The following is a 14,866-nucleotide window of genomic DNA, read 5'->3' on the forward strand; positions in this document are numbered from 1 at the left end:
GTTTTGCTAAAAAATTTGAATATGAACCTCCAAGTTTCTATTGCTCAAATGGTGAAGTAGTCCTAATGTCTACGAATATAGGTAATGATTTATATGAATTATTCACAACCCAAAGTGCACTATCTATAGACTTCCACCGTCACTTGCATGTCTATAATAATATATTCTCCTTCACATCATTTGGAGTCCGTCTTAATAAAAAATTATCAAATCTAAAGACCGGGATCTATACTTTTCGTGGACAAAGTCAAGTATACCATGAATTGCCATCACTTACACTTGGACATAATGGACCGTGTTACCTCCAATTATACTTCTACGACACTAATAATGAATTGAAAAATAGAATGACAATTCTTAAAGATGCAAATTTGGAAGAGCCAATTGTCGCAAAGTTAATGGAGATATTATCTGCAAATCCTTACGAACAGTTTTTCCGAAGGCTAAAAGATATTCCTGTCCAAGAGAGTTATGAGATCATGATAAAAAATGATGCTCACCTAGATCAAAGAGTTTACAATGCACCTTCATCGGACCAAGTTGCAGCTATGTGGATAGAAGGAACAAATTTAAAAATACACGTTCAAAACGAGATATAATTGTTACTGTGCACTCAGGAAGAAGACATAGAGTAAGGCACTACTTTGGATGTTATGATCCATTACAATACTTTTTGTTATTTCTATTTGGTGAAATTGGATGGCATCGTAATATCAAAACACGACATCAACCAAGTATCATTCAACATGTTACATGTGAAGAAGATATTTTTGAACATGATATTACAAAAAGAGTTGAACAAGGTAAATCTTATTGCAATATATTATTTAAATAAACAAAATTGATTCACATATATGTTGAAGTGATAATTCAAGAACTCTAATAAATTATTTTACGATGATGCAGCAAAAAGAACAAAAAAGGTTTCATGCAGACAATATTATTGCTACAAACTCCAAATAAGTGAAAAAGAATGTCAATTCTATTATATTCTGGAAGACTTTTGCAACAATATGTGGTTGATATGTACATTAAGCTTGAATTGACCCATTTAGATTACTACCGGACACAACAATCACATATTCGATCCGAATTATACCAAGGAATTGTTGATAGCATTGTGGTAAGATAATCTAGAGGAGATAAAGTTGGAAAACGGGTTGTTCTTCTTGTTTTTTTTTCATAGAATGACCTAGGGATATACGTAGATGATACATTGATGCCATGCGTTTGGTTTAGAGATTCGAAAAACCAGACCTTTTTATTATAATGACTTGTAATCTTGATTGGAAAGAAATTCGTGACGAACTAAAATTTGGTAAGTTACCACAAGATAGACCAGATTTAACAGCTAGAGTGTTTAGAGCAAAACTATATGACATAAAGCAACAATTATTTAAAAGATCGATATTTGGAAAAGTGACAGCGCATGTTCATGTGATTGAGTTTCAAAAAAGAGGTTTGCCACACGCACACACATTGCTTATATTTCAATCTGAATTCAAAATTACAAATGCTGAACAATACGACAAACTGGTTTGTGCAGAAATTCCTTCTGAGGAAGAAAATCCATCACTTTGTCGGAAAGTAGTGAAACATATAATTCATGGGCCTTGCGGAGATCTCAACAAAAAGAATGTATGCATGAATGATGGGAAATGTAAAAATCTTTATCCATCTAAATTTGTCGAACATACGATTCAAGGTAAAGATTCATACCCTAGATACAGAAGAAGAAAAGACAGCTAAATAGTCTTTGTGTGTAATGTAACGTTAGATAACAGATGGGTTGTTCCTTATAATCCATATCTTTTAGAGAGTTTTTCTTTTTTTTCTTTTTCTTTTTTTTTTTAGTTGGGACTCATACACACTACCTCCATTGAGTTTTGAACTCTTGACCTCCCTTTGGAAAGTAGGAACCTTGTACTGTTAGGCCACAGTCCTATTAGTCTTTTAGAAAGATATGACTACCATATAAATGTCGAGATATGCTCAGGAATAACAGCAATAAAATATCTCTATAAATATATATACAAGGGACATGATCGTGTTGCGATTCATATCTTAAATGTTGATGGAGGGAATTTCGTGAATGAAATAAAAGAATATCAGGATGCAAGATGGGTATCACCACAAGAAGCAATGTGGAGACCTTATGAGTTTAACTAAAATGAGATGTATCCTTCGGTTACCAATGTCCAATTACACCTTCCAAATAAACACACAGTTTGGTACTGGGAGAACAAAAACCTAGAATATGTCATTCGATCTAAAGATATATCATGTACAATGTTGACAAAGTTCTTTCATTTAAACTCTATATTTGAAATAAGTAGAAACTATTTGTATAGGGAGATTCCAGAGCATTATGTTTGGAACAAGTAAAATAAATGTTGGAGTCCCAGACACCACAAGGCAGTAATAGGACGAGTTAATATTGCCAATCCTTCCGAAGGAGAAAGGTATTATTTAAGATTATTGTTAAACCACATGAGTAGACCAACATCATATAAAGATTTATTATATGTTAATGGTCTGCAATGTGCAACATTTAAAGAGTCAGCAGAAAGAAGAGGTCTCCTTAAAAGTGATAATAGCATTGTTGAGTGCCTCAACGATGCTGTGTGCTTCCAAATGCCAACGACTCTTTGAAGGCTTTTTATAACTTTATTAGTTTTCTATGACCCAAGTAATGTTAGAAAACTTTGGGATGACTATTTTGAAGCTATATCAGAAGATTTTTTACACGACCCCAATTCTTCCCCTGACTACCAACTCTTGGAAACACTTAAGAGCATAGAAAACTTTTTAATAAGCATGGGCCGAAATATAAATGATTACAATTTGCCAAATATTGATTAATCGAATGATTCCAACCATTATGATTCCTCTAAAGAGATCAGCAATGAAATGGCTATTGGTACTCCCTCTGACGATTACAATGCAATGGTAAATCTTAATAATGAGCAATAAAATGCATATAAAACTATAATTGAATGCATAATCTCAAATCAACCAAACATCTTCTTCATTGATGGGCCAGGAAAAATGTACTTGTACCATGCATTACTTGCGAAGGTTAGATCTGAATATGGAATTAAACTTACAACTGCAACTTCTGGAGTGGCTTCTTCGTTATTACCATTGGTAGGACTGCACATTCAAGATTTAAGATTCCTACCATAGCTGACGAGTCAACTACTTGTAACATTTCAAAGCAAAGTTCAATAGAAGAACTCTTACGAAAAGCCAAAGTAATTATTTGGGATGAAGCGCCAATAGCTAAACGTTACGCAATTAAAGCAGTTGATAGAACTCTACAAGATTTACTTGGCAATAATTTATCTTTTGGAGGAAAAGTTGTGGTTTTTTACAGAGATTTCAGATAAGTGTTACCCGTACTACCTCGAGCGACTAGAGCTGAAACTATTGAAGCAAGTCTAGTAAAGTCTATATTATAGAAAAAAAAATGAAGAAAATACGATTGAAAAAGAACATGAGAGCAAGAAATGATCAATCATTTACAGAATTTTTACTACAAGTAGGCGACGGAGAGGAGTTGACTTTATTAGATAACATGATTCAACTGCCGAAAGAAATAGTTACAAACTCTATAATCGAAGAAAACTCTAAAAATGCATTGATAGATGCTATATTTCCATCCCTTCAAGAAAATTCTCACTCAGCGGAATACATTACTAATTGAGCAATTTTAGCAACAAGAAATGATTTTGTTGATAAAATAAACGGTCAGCTTATTGAACATTTTCTGGGAGAATCTTCAACATACTATAGCTTTGATAAAGCAAATGATGATGATGGTACCTACTACTAAGAAGAATTTCTGAATTTTTTACTCCCAAACGGCCTTCCACCTCATAGACTAACGTTGAAATTATTTGTCCTATACTTTTGCTAAGAAATTTAGATCCTGCAAATGGATTATGCAATGGGATTAGGCTTATATGTCATGGCACAAAAGAGACATAATTGCTGCTGAAATTTGCCATGGACAACATGTAGGGAAACAAGTATTAATTCCAAGGATACCTCTTTCCCTGGTAGAGAGTGAGGGATTGCTTTTTTGTTTTACTAGAAAATAGTTTCCAATATGATTAAGTTTTGCAATGACAATAAATAAGGTACAAGGGCAAACAATTCCTCATGTAGGAACATATCTTCCAGAGCATGTATTCTCACATGGACAACTATATGTGGCATTATCTAGAGGAACATCAATGTCGACAACTAAAGTCTATGTTAAAAAAGACCAAAGAATTGAAGGCAATGCTAAATATACAGAAAATGTTGTTTACAAAGAGGTTTTGTTGCTGAGCATGTAAGAAAGTTTATATATATATATATTGCAATCTTCCACTTGCATAATTACATAATAATTATTATTATTTACAATCTTCCACTTACATTAAACATATTATTGTTTTTATCTTGTGTTATAGAAACAATCTTCAATATAAGGAACCAATGTACTTTTAACACTATAAATTCGCTATGATGTTTTACAAAAGGAATTGGACAATAAAGGTTATAATGACCCTATCATTTTTCTTCCTTTTTTTTTCCCCTGTTTTTACGGATTTTTTTTTTCCGTTGATGTTTTCCTTTCTGAGTCTGAGTTTTGACCCTTTAGATCATCGTGAGTGCTTGGAAATAGTTCCCGACACTTATTCTTTTGGGAGATTGGTATCATCCTTGTGAAGACCGTGTCGTCTCCTCTTTTCTTTTACGGACATTTTCCTTTTTCGTCTTTTTCCCGTTTGTCACTTATTTTGTGTAACCTTACTTTTTGTGCTCAGATTTAATTTCCAATTTCACGTACCTTCATTCCATTTGGTTTCCATAAAATGCGTATCTTTACTTTTATAGAAAAGTACGCTAGTTGTTCACTGTGTCCGTAAAGGCATAGATGTAAAATTTATTCGAAAACATTCTTCTTTCTTGGGGTGTTTTTCATAAATATCTTTTGAAGATATTTTATTTCGGGAGTTTTTAAGAAAGTATCTTTTAGAAGATATTTTCATTTTGGGTTAATTGTGCAGTTATCCTTTTTTGGAGGGGGCATTTATGCAATTAATGAAAGTTAATGCCAAGTGTCCTGTTTTAGGCTTGGATTCTTATATGGTATTCATTTTCACTTTTCATCGAGTTGCGTACTCTTAGAATTGTCTTCCGGTCATTTTTTTTCCAGTTTTAGGGTTTTTGACCCAGTTGCCACCGAACTTGTTCGAGGCATATCTTTCTGTTCGGAACTCAGTTTTTGAAGCCGTTTCTTTTGTTGTTCATTTTTTCTCATTTTGGTTCTTTTTTGTCCGTGGTGTTTTTCCGTTTGAGTATGTCTGGATAGATTTAACTTTTCGAGGCCGCGCGGGGCCCGTTTAGGGCACTTTTTAAAATTCTATAAATAGGGGGTAAGAGAGAGAAAACATCAGATATTTCCTCCCTCTCCCCTGGTTTCTAGCCATTTCTTTTCCCCTTAGGGCTGCCATCTTCTCTCCTCCATTTCATCTCCTTCCCCTTTGATTTTTCCCTCATCGATGAAGGCTTTATCATCGACCTTGACGAGGCCTTCATTTCCTTTATTTTAGAATCCAATTTTGACTATTTTTTAGTTCGGGTTTGGATTTTGCTATTGCCGCAAGAGGGTTTATTGGTCCCCCAATTGTTCCCGTTGTAACCCTGAAGTATCGTAGGATTCGGAGAGGTTTCATTTTGATGTCATTTGAGATTTTTATCTCAAATTGAGATAGGGGATATTTATAGGTTTACAATCTTGGTGTCTTAATTATTTTTGAGATTTATATAACTTGTATGCATGTTTTTGTATATTATCTAGAATTTAATTTAATTATTCTTTGTATGAAATCTAATTCACATAGTTGTATTTAGTGTGGAATTAACTTAAGACATGATATTAAATTAGGCCTTGGCTTGTTCTTTGACATATATTAATTTGAGAATATTTGGATGAGTTTTGAAATCTAGAGATTTTAATTAAATGAATTAATTAAAATCTATTTAATGGTTCCATTGATTTAAGTAGGTATTTAACTTGATATATGTAATGATCCTGACTTGCTCCTTAGCATATATTAATTTAGAATCATTTGGAGTTATTTTAGAATCTAGAGAATTTAATCATATAATTTAATTAAATTCTATTTAATTGTTTCAATGATTTAATTAAGTTTTTGGCTTGATATATGCAATGACTATGACATGATCTTTGACATATAATAATTTGGAGTCATTTAGATGACTTTTGAAATCTAAAGAATTTAATAATTTAAGTTAATTAATTTCTATTTAATTGCTCCATTGATTTAATTAAGGATTTAACATGATATTAGAAATGATCTTGGCATGATCGTTGATATATCTTAATTTGAAGTCAATTAGGGTAGTTTTGAAATCTAGGGAATTTAATTATTTAATTTAATTTAATTGTCTCATTGATTTAATCAAGTGTTTGATTTTGTTTCTATGCTTAAATCATGGATTTAGACTTGTTGTATATTCATGTGTTTAAGATTTGAAAGCATGTTTAGTATATATGGATATATTGTATAACATGTTATAGTAAATTGTTTCATTTGTTAGCTTTTTAAATTTTAGAGATTTTGTTGTTGTGTTGATGAAATCATGTATAATAATAATGAAGTTACTTTTAAGGCTTATTACTAGATTATTGTATCCCTAGTAATTGTAGCTTGCATGATAGCAATTTGGTTTAATTAATAATTAGAAATTCAAAACATGTGTAGCATATGAATATTGCATAGAGGTTATTTGATTTAATAACTTGTTAATTCCGAGAAATGTATCTTGTTGTGTACTACTATATTTACCTTGGAAGCTGGTTACTAAGTTGTAGAATATTTAGTACTTGTAGCTTACTTGATGGTAATTTGATTTAGTTGAATTATAATGTCATTATAGCGTGTAACGAATCGCACATTGAAGATTCGACATTGTATACATTTGCATGTGTAACGAACCGCACATTGAAGATTCGACATTGTATACATTTGCATGTGTAACGAACCGCACATTGAAGATTCGACATGGTGTATGCCATTGTAGACTTGAATCCTTAGGACATGGTATGTGTGGTTTCACCTTACTTATGTTTGGCAAGTAGTTCATGTATTGTTGTAGAGTATGTGACGGCCCAAGTTTTTCAACCTGGTGCGTCAGTGATGAACCAAAAGTTGACCCGATAATGGATCCGAAATGCGGAAGCAAAAGATAAAACCAAAGTCTCTAGGGATATAAATCATCCCTAAGACACAAGAGTGACCTTCCATGAAGTCATGGAACTCAAAGAAATAACCGAAAGCGAGAGTTAAAACAAAAAGGGTCAAAGGTACCCTATGGCACCAATGACGGCCAAAGGAACGAGATTTAGTTCAAACTAGACTATGTACACCATTGAATAGCTTAAATGAAATGAACAAGGTCCTGTGGGGACAAACAAGCGGAGTTAACAAGCTTAAGCAACAAACCAAACAAAACCCACAAGACAACCCCATTTCGGTGCCGAAATGGAGCTTCGGTCGACCGAAGTGAGCCAAGAGAAGAAGGGAAATGACCCTTCATTTAGGTCGACCGAAATGACAAACCGGTCGACTGGTTTGTGGCTCGAGACTGAAAACGGCTACTGGAATTGAGTTTTTACAATGCAATTAAAACCCAAAAGAGCATTGGTCGATCTAAACAAACCATCGGTCGACCGAAACAGGTAAAAAATGTGAAAATGAACCTGCTATGCATTAAAATTGAAAAAGAGACTTTAAGTCTCATTTGAATCCCCCAAGGTATGATCAATTTGCATTAAATGCAAGTGTGTGATGATGTGAACATACACGCAAGTGTAATATAGCATTTTAAACATGCTACAATGGCCTATGGCCTTATTACTGTAACGACCTGGGTTTGGATTTAACCTGGTACTACAGTGATGAATCGAAGATTGACCCGATAACAGATCTAGATGCAGAAGCAAGAAACAAAATGATGGTCTTCCAAGGCACAAAGCACCTCTAAGACCCTAGGATGACCCTCCATGAGGTCACGGAAGAATGACAATTTAAGCCCCCAGGGGCAAGGTAGTCATTTCTGAAAGTATGAGTTCAGATGTCACCGAGCACACCACTAGAAAGGTAATGAAAAACAAATCATGATGGACTCAAGAATCGCATGATTCGGAGTCCGAACAAAGGAGAAACGACAAAATGAAGAAAGATAAGCAAATAAGGTCCACACAACCTAAACCAATCATTACACAACAGTCCAAGAGGTTCCAAGAAAATTGGACAAGAATCCCACGAAATGCCCCTTCCCTGTTTAAACAAAAACTGACACCCTCTCAGAAAAACATGAATAACTCTCACCACAATTGTATTTTGAATGTATAGTTGGTGTCATTGGAAAGCTGACTTCAAGTTCATGAATTTAAGCTCAAGAATCACCCCATTTGGATTAGAAACGAAGAAGTTATGGCCATTCAAAGTTGGAGCAACAGTGCTAAAACTGAACTGAGGCTACTCTTGGGATCTAGCTATTTCGGTCGATCGAAATGACCCACTGGACGATCGAAATGGACAAAATTTGTGCTAAAATCATGTTTTCAAGGCTTGGTTATATCGGTAGACCAAAATGAACCATCGGTCGACCGAAATAAGCCATCGGTCGACTAAAATGGCCCTGAATAGTGAAAATGGCTACTGGAAATACATGTTTTGAAGTTCAATCAAAAACCAAAAGGCTTCGGTCGACTAAAATGCCATTTCGGTCGACCGAAATGACTCAAAAAAGTGCAAAAAATTTCATGTTATGCACTCAAGGCTGAAAGTCTACTTGGAATTCCCATGGCATGTTCAATACACATAATATGCAAGTGTGTGATGATGTGAACATACGCGCAAGTGTAATATGGATATTTAAACATGTTTCAATGGCCTATGGCCTCATTACACTCCGTTTACAAAATTTCACATATCAAACCTCAAGGTTGGAAAAGTTTACATTTCAAAGCAAAACTTGAAGTTGAAATACATACACTTGAAATTAAAAGGTTGTGGCCCATGGCCTCATGTCATACATGTCAAATACATTAAAAAGAGTGTACTTATGTACACTTTACATACATAGAATCAAGAATACAAGTTTTGTCATGAGAAACTACAAATCATCCAAGGCAATGAAATCTTTAAGTCTTGAGTCATGTACCTGAAATATGCCCCAGTAACGTAGGGGTGAGCAACATAAAGCTACTCGTAGGAGATGAGCATGCATCGACCTAGCATTTTATAATTTTATCACCTTAAGGTGAAACATGTTAAGAAGGCTCATACCACCTAACGTCTATGTCACAATGAGACTCAGGGAGCATCCTAAGCTACCCTAGAGTACTAACAACAAGAATCATGATATATACTCATATGAAAAAAGTCAAGATTTGGGACAACCCAAGAACACGACAAGAAGCATACTCGGAATCAAGAACTAGGCATAATATCTATGCAAGTAAATAAGGATAGAATACACGACACGAAGTATACTTGAATCACGAATAAGGCATAATATCTACATTAATGACAAGATTAGAACATTCTAATTTACACCATATGAGTTATACAAGGAATCAAGAACAAGGCATAATATCTATGCAAATAACAAGATTGGGATAATCCAATTAGCAAGACAAGAGTCATACACGAAATCGGGAACAAGGCATAATATCTATGCAAATAACAAGATTGGAACATTCCATGAAACACGAAAAGAGTTATACATGAATCAAGAACAGGGCATTATATCTATGCAAGTAAATAGGATTGGAGCATTTCACATACACGACAAGTTTAAATCTTCAAGGAATAGTAACTTGAAATTTAAAGAGAGTGAAATCAACCAATGTGGAAACTCGGATATCGCCCGGATTAAAACCGTACTCTTCACTTTAGGGCTACTAACCCATGGGTACCTTTCCCCTAGTGCGCACTATAGTTGTAGGAGGACATTCCCCCATACTAGAACCAAGTCCTAGCCATGTCAATTCTTGATTGATATCCCAGGTCCCAAAATCAACAAGTTGTGCAAACCAAGATAGTATCAAAATACTATAAATGCATTAACCACGTCTCATGCACAACCAAGATTTTGGAACACACAAGTCATGCCCTAAGTTCATCAACTATAATGGCATGTGAAATATCAAGAAATCATAGTATGCATCTATATAGATTATAACCAAGATATATAGCGCATGGAGTTCATTGAAGTAAATATACCACAAGTATAAAATACATGATTCAAGTAATTACTAAGCAACACATGAGTAATTAAATCATTCTAAGACAAAGGTGCATGTTCATTAAGTACATTAATGAAACCTAGATATAAGAGGTCACGATGCTTGATAAAAGATAACAGTTCATGAAATTCAAGTCAAGTTCACTAGTTTAACAAGAATTTATATCAAGGCATGATTAACTCGATGGAAGCATATAAAGGAAATTTAATCTACTTAAAAGATTAAATTATCAAGATTACAAGGTAAGTTCAAGTGTTACAAACAAGACATGTCAAGGATCATGTGAAGAATAAGTCTAATATCGAGTTACAAGTTCATTTCATTCAAAACACAACCATGTGATTTTAGTTCCATACAAAGGAAATAAATGAATATAAGTTTCAAAACTTATTCGGTTATTCTTATTTTGATACACATAAAGGAACTTGTCACGGAAAGCATGAATCCCAAGTTAAAAACTTAATCAAGACCAATGAGCTATTAAATCGATTCTAATTATTTCATTTAATTAAAATCTCTAAGTTTTGAAATTCATCCAAATGATCTCAAATTTATATATGTTATACAACATGCCAAGACTTGATTTAAAAACACGACACAAGTAAATTCCATGCAAGAGAAGACCACGAGTATTAAACTTTAATACTAGAAAATAAATAAATGAAAGGTTTCAAAACCTAATCAAATATTCTAGATTTAATATATGTGAAACCATATAGCCTGCATATCAAGAATGTCAAGTCGGAATTCCAATGGGGTGAATAGTACACCCGGAGCAAATTAATTAATCAATTTAATTAATAATTACTAGATTTTAAAACATCTCCGATTAAGCTCAAATTAATCTATGTTGGAGAGCATGCTAGGGCCTAATTTAATATGCTAACACACATTGATTTTAAGCTAATTAAAGCCACATGAATTAATCTTTCACTTAGGATAAATATTAAATAAAAGCTTTAATACTTATTCAAATGTTCTAATTTTAATACACGACAATGAGCATATCAAGGGGCAATATAATATCATGCTACATGTTTAAACCAAGTCATGAGCAACCGGGAAAATCAGATCCTATACAAGAAAAATAAATAATAAAATCTCTAGATTTCATATTTAAGCATGTAATCAAGTTGTATAAGCATCAATATCATGCTATATAACAAGAATTAAACCTAGAACATCCCCTACCTTAATTTGAGATGAAAATCTCAAAGGCCCACCAAAATAAAAGTGCTCCGAATTTGACGATACCAAGAGGTTTTGTCGGGGACAACACTGTGAACAAGAATCCGCAAGAAGCCCCATGAAAATCTCAACTTGACCTCAAACCTAAACTCAAGAAATCTTCATAAATGAGTTCTAATAAGGGCATAAGGTAGAACACGTCGAGGGGTACAATAAACTTTAAGGCCGAAGGATTTCTACCAAGGAAAAATGGACCAAAAGAAAAGAGAGAAGATGACAGCCACGACTGCTATGGATTCCGGCCAGAAGAGAGCAGAGAAAGAGAAAAATCTGACTTTTTCTCTTAAGGCCTCCTCTTTATAGAAAATCTTAAAAAGTGCCCCGAAAGGGCCCCGCCGAGTCTAGAAAGTGGATTTTGAGTAGACGCGCTCAAACGGCGAAACTCCATAAACGAAAAAGATTCCAAATCAGGCCCGAACAAGTTCGGCGCTAACCGGGGTCAGAAATCCCGAAACTGGAGAACAATGATCAGAAGGAAATTCTAAGAGTACATGACTTGACGAAATATGAAAATGAATCCCATACGAGGATCCAGTCGAGATATTTAGCAATAACTTTCGTTAATTGCACAATGACCCCTACAAAAAAGGTTAACTGCGAAACTGCCCCAGAATGAAAATATCTTCCAAAAGATATTTTCTTAGATACCCCTGAAATAAAATATCTTCAAAAGATATTTATGAAAAATACCCAAGAAAAGAAAAGAATTCCAAAGAATTGTGCATCCATGCCCCTATGGACACTGGGAGCAACTAGAGTACTTTCTTGCAAAAGTAAAGATACGTATTTCATGGAAACTACGCAAGATCAAGATATGTGAAGTCAAAAACTAACTCCGAGCATGAAAAGTGAGGTTGTGCCAAAAACTGACAAACGGGAATAAGACAGAATAGGAAAAATGACGAAATAGTGGAAAATGACGAAATAGTGCATAGTGTCCGAAAAGTGAAAATGTGGAAATGACTCAGTCCTCAAAGGAAGTTGTCAATCCGAACGAAAGAGTCTCAGAAACCATTTCCGAGCACTCAAGACGACCCTATGAGATGAGAAACTGAACTCAGAAAAGAAAATTAAACGGAAAAAATTTATCCGTAAAATTTCAGGAAAAAGAAAAGGAAGGGAAATTTCCAGGTCGTTACAACCTACCCTCCTTAAAGAAATTTTGTCTCAAAATTTGGAACATACCGAAAAAGAACAGAACAAGGACTGAACAAAAGTTGAACCAAAGGACAGCTTATAAAGCACCGAAAGATAACTTCAGAAGTCTCAAGATCAACTGAAGAAACGTGAGACCACGAACTGAGACAACACCTCATACGAATCGGCACGTTAACTCAATGTCAACTACCGAAAGAATGCCGAGACAACGAAACGTTGAAACACGATAAAAGAATTGAGCGACAAGGCAGCACGAACAGTGACCAGAACCCGCCCACACTTACTCGTCAGCAAGGTAGCATGACAGTATAAGGCACTAGTTCATAACATGCCCCGAACTAGGTCAACTCAGAAAAACCTATCGATACCAATGACATTAATGTCAAAAATGATCATTACCAAAAGCACCACGGGAACCAGGCATCTGCGAGAGTTGGGGTAGCTAATCCCAAAACTCAGACAACAATGACACTGACACCATTACGCTTAAGGCCTTGAATCTAGAAGCCATGAAGGAAAAAGGAAATGAAACGATACCTCCCTAGCGTATGTCTCATTCCACCAGATAAGGATTGCGATCCTACGCTCACATGAGCTTTCTCGCATCAACCGACAGAACAGACAAGAAGGTTCCCTATATGGGTCCTTATGGAATGAAATTCTCCTATCCAAGGAAGAAACTCGTGAAACAAGAACAGATCCAAGGGATACGATAGATCCAAAAAGACAATGCCAAAACTTAACATAAAGTAAACAAGTAGCATGCAACATAGCATAACTATTTACTCAAACAAGTGCCCCGAAAGGGCCCCGCCGGGTCTGGAAAAGTGGAATTTGAACAGATCAGCTCAAACAGCAAAACTTCATGAACAAAAAAGATTCAAAATGAGAAAACATGAACAACGGAAGAAACAGAATCAAAAATCGAGTCCCGAGCAGAGAGATATACCCCGAACAAGTTTGGAGTAAATCGGGTTCAAAAACTCTGAAATTGGAGAAAAATGACCAGAAGGAAATTCTAAGAGTGCACGACTTGACGAAATTTGTAAATGAATCCCGTATGAGGATCTAGGCTCCAGACGAGGTATTTTTGCAATAACTTTCGTTAATTGCACAATGGCCTCTCCAAAAAGTAAAAACTACACTAATGGCCCCGAATGAAAATATCTTCCTAAAATATTTTCTTAAAAACCCCTAAAATAAAATATCTTCAAAAGATATTTAAGAAAAACAACCCAAGAAAAGAAAAAGATTCTGAAAAACTATGGATCCATGTCCCTATGGACACCGGGAGCAACTAGAGTACTTTATTACAAAAGTAAAGATACGTATTTCGTGGAAACCACTTAGAATGAAGATATGTGAAGTCAAAAACCAACTCCGAACACAAAGAGTTAGGTTATACCAACAAAGTGACAAATGAGGAAAAGACAAAATAGGGAAAAAAAATGAAAAGTGAATAATGTCCAAAAAGTGAAAAATATGAAAATGACTCGGTCCTCAAAGGAAGTTGTCAATCCAAAGAAAAGAGTCTTAGAAACCATTTTCGAGCACTCAAGATGACACTAAGTGACAAGAAACCAAACTCAGAAAGGAAAGATCAACGAAAAAAAAAAAAATATCCGTAAAAATCTGAGAAAAAGAAAGGAAGGAAAAAGACCGGGTCATTACAACCTTCCCACCTTAAAGGGATTTCGTCCCCGAAATCCTACCCGAGCAAAACAAAAGGCGAAACCAAGATAACTACGGAGGATATCTCTGAGTATCCCACACAACACGCTACACCAGCGACCTCAAAACTGAAAAGAAATCCACAAGCCAGTGTCATTTGCACCCAAATGCTCATGACAAGACAACCTCTCAGAGGAAAAGTGACCACATGGCCACATGACAAGTCAGAACTCATACATAGAACCCAAGGTCAGACAAAAGAACGAAAAACAATAACCATAAGCATCCCTTCAGATGAACCATCATACCGATCCAGAAACAATCGCCAAAAGAACTCCAAGATAACCACGTATCAAATCAAGGTACCGAACAAAGACGACATGGCAGTTCGAATAGCGACTAGGACCCGCCCACGACGTACTCAAATGTGTGGTAGCAATGATAGTACCTAGT

The 14,866-nt window shown here is 35.0% G+C and overlaps 1 pseudogene; it reads left to right on the forward strand.

The window, feature by feature from the left end:
- The first annotated feature begins 347 nt into the window (after positions 1-347).
- The window catches only part of LOC132277537 (uncharacterized), a 54,848-nt pseudogene continuing 40,329 nt past the window's right edge, over positions 348-14,866 (forward strand).

This window comes from Cornus florida, unplaced genomic scaffold, assembly GCF_030987335.1.
Source record: "Cornus florida cultivar Cherokee Brave unplaced genomic scaffold, ASM3098733v1 CherokeeBrave_3.0.0_Hap2_Chr10, whole genome shotgun sequence".
Taxonomy (NCBI): domain Eukaryota; kingdom Viridiplantae; phylum Streptophyta; class Magnoliopsida; order Cornales; family Cornaceae; genus Cornus; species Cornus florida.